Source organism: Centruroides vittatus, unplaced genomic scaffold (genome assembly GCF_030686945.1).
Source record: "Centruroides vittatus isolate TY-2023 unplaced genomic scaffold, ASM3068694v2 contig_3063, whole genome shotgun sequence".
Lineage (NCBI taxonomy): Eukaryota > Metazoa > Arthropoda > Arachnida > Scorpiones > Buthidae > Centruroides > Centruroides vittatus.
In genome coordinates, this window is record NW_027121966.1 from 336,518 (window position 1) to 343,428 (window position 6,911).

Here is a 6,911-nt window from a genome sequence, read left to right on the forward strand (position 1 = left end):
TACAAAATTCAAAGTTTCATAAGATAAAGCTATCTTAATATTGTTTGAATCTCTGTGCTACAGTCTGTTTTGTAATACTTCTGAGGAAACAGTATGATGTATAGGTTTTTGTGATTTAACTGTAATAAGCATGTGTATAGGCATATGATGTATACTGAACAAAATAATTGCATTGAAATGCAATGTACTGTACAAAAATTTTTCAAAATTTGTTGGTCTTTGTGTACTAGCAAGATATCAAAAATTAAAGACTTATTTATCCTTGTGATTTTAATAATGATGTTTTACTAGTCCCATGTATTCATAATAAATTTTAATTATAAAAATTTTTTGTCTTAAAGCACGATGGAAACTTACTTGAAAATAATTAAAAATGAATAATAACGTGCAATTATTTATTGTGACATCGTCACAATGCCAGGCTGCAATTTTTAATCATATTTTTTAAATTTATTTAAAATATATATTCTCCATCTCAAATTACTAGTGTCTTGTCCCTGTACAATATACTTTTCCTGTTAGCAAGCCCCTGTACATCATACTTTTCTGTATATATATTATCTACTTGGACTTTGTTTTTAATAAGACTTATTATACTGGTGTAGTTTCTGATTATCAAAGGAGGAAATCTTAGTTAAAAGTCAAAACAAAATATTTTTATTTTCGCCTGTACACTCTTTTTTGTGTTTCAGACTCAAAGGCTCCTCTTCAGCAAGTTTACATTATTTACTTTATTGTTCAATATTAAAACAACAATACTGACAAAGTATCCAAAAAACAGAGTGTAACATGCCCATCTTAACGTTCTTTAAATAATGCAGATCTTGGTTAGTTATTTTTTCCGTTTGATGTTTTTTTCATATTCTTATTTCCTTTTTCTATTATCTTTACTACTGTTATTTCTGCTTTAAGTACTTTTCTATTCATTATGCCCTCTATAAATGATACTATTCATGATTGGTGAATACCTACTTCAATAAGAATAGTATTAGAATTAGGAATGAACTTTAATGGACCAACTATAATAGAAATAGAAGATTTTTTGTCATATTTACAAAACATCTGTTGTTAAAAATTCCAGAAGAAAGAGATGTAATAAGATCAGGTATGCAAAATATACTGAAAAATCAAAAATTAAATAAAAAAACAATAAATAAGGTAAGAAATTATCAAAGGCAATTCAATAATGTAAAAACATTCTTATTACAAAATAGATTTATTACAAGGTGATAAAACAAAACAAGTAATAGTTATGAAAACAGAAAAGAAGTAATATAAGAATTGGACCAAGATTGGCAGAAATATTCATGATACCAATAGATGAAAAAATAAAAAACATAAAAAGAATTCAATTTTATAATAAGTATGTAGATGACTGTATAATTATTTTTGACAAAATAGAAGCAAATGAGCAATTAATAATGAAACAAGAAAATCAAATTAAGGAAAATATATGTTAATCAAATTTGGAGACAAGTCTGCCCAAGAGGGACCACCATTTATTTTGCATTTCAGACTAAAAACATACACGTATGGCAACAGGCCTTCCTTTTTAGGCTTCATGTCGCCAGTTGTAAAAAAGTCCTTTAAAAAAACACAAACATCCAATTAAAACTAAAGGAGTCGGTGACATACAGACGTCTCTCTTCAACCATCCGGCCATGGGTGTTTCCGCTTTTTATCTGCTGGAACAGGCGCTGGAAAATGCAAATTTTGAAGCTGCACCCTGGCGACGGTACTTTAAAATTTCTTTTTGTCGATTTTTTCGACAAAAATTGACAAAAAGAAAATATATATGTTAAAATCTTCAAAATAAGTAAACCACAGTACCATATTATATAAAAAACTTTTCAATTAACTACTCTTAATTCAGGAGCTGCTTGTTTTTTTATTTATAAAAATGTTTACAACCATACATTTGGCCATCTTAGTACCACTTAATGAAGAACACTTTTTCAAATAGTTAATATTCTTAGCATGCTAAATTATTCAAATACAGTTGTTAATATCTGAATTTAAATGTTTATAAGTGCTTGATGATTCGATTCATCTAACTATATTACTCACATATTCAGGAATTTGGTGTTCTTGATTAACACTTTCTGTGGTTGTATCAAGTGAATATGCTTTATTTGTGATTTGTCTGTATTTACCAAAAATTAAAATCTATACTTGTTTTAAGAGTCTTAAATGATACTTCACTACTTTCTCATCTTAACAGAATCACTTTATTCCAATTTATTCTAACATTCTTCCTAACTGCCCATACTGTTTAATACTAATTTATACTATGTTATATGTATACCCTTTGACCATACTTTGGCTACATTGTTTGTAATCTGGCAGTCTGCAGTTGTGTCAGAAATAATAAAGTGGCTATTAAAATGGCATCTTAACTGTTGAGTCTCCTTAAAGGTCGAAGGCCAAAAACATCCTTGTCCAGATAATAGGACCAACTTCTCAAGCATTTTCAAAAAACAGTCCTCTGAAAATTAAGTGTTTAGCTTATTTGTTTGGAAGTTTCACCACATAAAACAACTTCTTACTGAATTACTGGAAAGTATAATGCACCTCAATAACCTTTATAGACCAGTAACAACAAACATTTAATGAATTTTGGGGTCCACCTATGCATCGGACCCCAAAATACAAGCCAACCTCCACAAAGCCAAGTTAGTTAGATGGTCACATCAAATTGAACACCTTAAAACCTTAAGATGTTGAAAATTTACAAAGCTGGCCTAACCGACATCATTAACTCAAAGGATGCCATTAAGGTCCCCTACACATGGAGGTATTGTTATGAGAAAAAAAAAAAACAGGCAACACTAGCATTTAGCATCTTTGCTATACCGTTGTTTATATCTTATTAATTATTGTTTATGGTGTAGAGATATTTCTATCTCTATGGTAACATCCACAGTTACAAGTTATCTACATGTGTTTAAATTGTTCTGTAGTTTTTAAATTGTTGTTCCACACATTCCATGTTCAAATCTTACTGGTTAAAAAACCTGATGAAGACCTGTGGTTTATGGTCAAAAATATTTGTTGTTAGTGGTCTATAAAGGTTATTGAGGTGCATTAAGTTTCACCACTTCTCAAATTGTGATGGCCAAATGGATAAGAGGCTAGTTACTGGTGCTACTTGATGTGAATTTGAGCCTTTATGATTTTAGTATTTTTTAATGTGTAACATAATTCTTTTATTATTTTACTGTATCATTAGCGTTATTATTGCTATTATTATTCTTCATGTTTAAAACTCATAAAAACAAGTTTTAAACCTGATGTCATTTCCTAATATTGAATCCTAAAAAAAAAAATAATAATAAATTTGCAAAGGTTTGAACCTTTGCAAATTTATTATTTTTATTTTATTTTTGTTTTGAACACTTTGTTTGTGTTAATTATATACATATGATTAACGAAAATAAAGTGTTTAATTACCTGTGTTATATCACTGTCATAATAGAAAACTATAAGGACCATTACAAAATTTTTTAAGGACCCACCTTTTACCTGTTGCAAATCTATGAGCAAATTTCATTATTAATATTGATTGAATTAAAATAAAGTTTTAGTTAAGTTATTTAATGTTATTTTTTTAAATTTCCTTTTTGCTAAAAATTTTCTATCAGAAAATTTCATATAAATCTACATAAATGAGTTATGTTGATAAGGTAAATGGTTATCTTAGCCATCTGTAAAAATCACTGAGAAATGTTTTGTCTACATTCCCCTTAAAACCACCACAGGCAAAAAGACATTTCCTTTAGATAGCTGAGGAATATGGATCTCCTGGAAGTCAGTTATTGTGAAGATAAAAGAATACTGGATTTGTAGTAATTACTCTATAGACATGTTTTTGTATGTCAACCAATTTTTGTTTAATCAAAGTATCTGTTATAGTGGTTTTGTGACCTCTTATCTTCAGATTTTGTCAACTTTAACAGAAACAACTCATTAAGTTGTTTAGCATTTTGGTCAAAGTAACTAATAGATTGTCAATAACACTATTTATTAATGGATAAACAAAGCATTCTTCCAGAAACAACATCAACCAAAAGTGTTGATATAAAATATAGCCAAACAAAACAGGATTTGGTTAGCTATACAAAAACACACTTTATTAATAAAATAGTTTAAGATTAATGTTTGCTATTGTAATAAAACAAAAAATAAGATATTCTTTACATAAGTTTCCATATTAAATCTTGTATATGCTTTATTATAAACTAAAAAATTTCTAGTTGTGGGTCCCAAACTTTGGCCCCTATATTACTGGATCTGCAGGAGCAATTATGTAAAATAAAAATAATTGCATTTTATTTCAATTTATTTTCTGTAATAACAATTTACAAATTTTTTCTTTGCTTTGCCATAATTTCTGGGTCAGATGACGTGAAAAGGTGACAAGGTAATATATCAACTGGAATCATTATATAAATGATAATCATCATCCTTTAAGTGAAAATATAAAAATAAGCCAACTCAATGGATATACTGGATTAGTATTCTATTTGGATGAAAGGGTGTTTTAGGGAAGACGTTTATTATATAAAAGACTTTCAAAACTTAGAAACAAAAAAAATTTCAAAAAAAGAAATAGTAATCTATAATTAAAAGTTGATGCAATTAGATTTTTTCCACTCTTATTTTTTTAATATATGCTTATTACAATTTTAAAATATATATCGTATTTATTTGCATATAAGATGATCTCACATATAGGATGAGGTGTGATTTTAAAGATCAAAATAAAGAAAATTAAATTTATTTATACAATTCTAATTTTATTTTGTTTAATCACAAATAAAATATTATCAAATGCATGTAAATGCACACATTATCCCACAAAAATTACTGGCATTTTAAACTTTAAGGAAAAATTTTGTAAAATCGACAACATAATTTGTTCATATAAAGCTGGACAATCAGAAACATTCTTTGCCAATTCTTAACAGTCGAATCCACACTTATGAGTTTCTCCAAATTCTGATTTCTGAATAATCATCTGTTTTCACAGGAATGGAGTAAAACTTATATTGCGCTCTCGTTGATTTTGGAATTTCAATTTGGAATTCAATTCAAAATCTTTGCTTTTCCTATTGCTATTCATCTTTACTCCTGACAATACACAAGAACGATTCAAACGACCCAAATAAAAAGTTTTGTTTTTAAACACCAGAGAGCGAGATCCGGTAAAAAATGCAAATACACGGTTCACAAAAATTATTGCAAAAACGGAAAGAATCCTTCGCTTGTGCATACGGGACGACCTAGGTTTTCGAAGCAATGAAAAATGAATAAAAATCTTGTCTTATATGCAAGTAAATACATTATATGTAACATTTTTAACATGAATAACGGGTTAATGTTACCTTAGGTAGCCAAGATGGCGGCTCATCTCTAATTCCAGCAAGGAAACAGTTGGACGCACGTTCTAACCTAACCTAACCTATTCTAATAAATTACCATAATTATTAGCAACCAAATTATTCGAATAGGTTAGGTTAGGTTAGAACGTGCGTCCCACTGTTTCCTTGCTGGAATTGGAGACGAGCCGCAATCTTGGCTACCTATAGTAATATTAATCAAGTAACGTTTTGATAAAAAATATATATATATATATATAAACACTATTGTATGAAATTTACATAAAACAAAAAAATAAAATACTATTGTATAAAATTTAAAAAAGAAACATTTCCATATAAATATTTTAATTTATCTAGTTTTTATTATAATATTCTTCATTCCAACTATCATATATAAACTATTAGTGCTCTATTTTAATTGGAACATTCAATCTAGACCTTTTATGTAGTTTTCATTCTACTTTCTATATGTTTACTAGAAAGAATTAATCTAGTTAATTCTAATTGATTGGAGAGAACATCAAAACATACTAGAATTTGTCAGAAAGTGTTTTCTAGTGCAGATAAAGAAATAGATTGAAGAAATACATAATTTGTAGATAGAATTTTTCAATTACAATGAAGGATGTTATAATAATAAATGGAAAAATTAAAATATTTTCTTAATGTTCTAGTAACCTAATTAAGTTAAATGTTTATAAAGACTAAATTTGCAGAAAATATGATTCATATTTAACATTAATAGTTATATTTCAAAGTAGTTTTAAATATTAAGTTAAAAAAAAAAATTGATTATTTTCCAATTGTAAATTAATTCCACTGCCCACAGTTCATTCCTATTTCAAAAAGTATATAATTCATCATTAATATAAAATCTATTTTAATAGCAAGTATTTAGTGATCGAATTTACTCAATAGAGAAATTTTTCAGGTTGATATTGATCACCATGATCTATTATTTTTATCCTATACATGCATTCATTCTATTTATATAGACAAACAAGATTAATTTATGATTTCTATACTTAGAAACTAACATTATTTATACACACTGTATAATAACAACATATAATTACCTAGTTAGTTGCTATATTTTTTGGTATTTCAAACTTTACCAATTATTTCTTAAGTCTTTCGGCTTCGACTTTAATTCGAGAGTTCTACCTACCAGACTTTCGTCACCTATCGATAGTCAATATTTCATATATACAGCAAAAAAATTATAGCTTTAAAACCTTCCAGACAGTTAGGCAACCAATATAGCTTATGACAACCAATGATCAATACACAAAACGTCTTAAGCGCCATCTGAAATTATTGATTATTATAAAATTCAATATAATTATCTGTAAAAAAAAATCTATTTTAAATAAATAAATTTTAATAAATAGCTTTAATGTTTAATTTTTATGTGTATATTTAATTAAAATTGATTCATATTAGAAATCTCCGATTGAGGAATTGGGGGGAATCTAATGTTTCCCAAAATGGGGGGATGTCATAGGTCTTCAGGAGGTTTCGCTGTACGTG

General features: G+C 27.6%; 1 protein-coding gene across 2 annotated transcripts in view; it reads right to left on the reverse strand.

The window, feature by feature from the left end:
• LOC136972923 (synaptophysin-like protein 2) overlaps positions 1 to 6,672 on the reverse strand; it is a 47,110-nt gene extending 40,438 nt beyond the window's left edge. For both annotated transcript variants that reach the window (XR_010880416.1, XM_067267582.1), the window contains exon 1: positions 6,458 to 6,672. The gene's annotated coding sequence lies outside the window, so the exon portion shown is untranslated. The remainder of the gene's footprint in view (positions 1 to 6,457) is intronic.
• Positions 6,673 to 6,911: the final 239 nt, after the last annotated feature.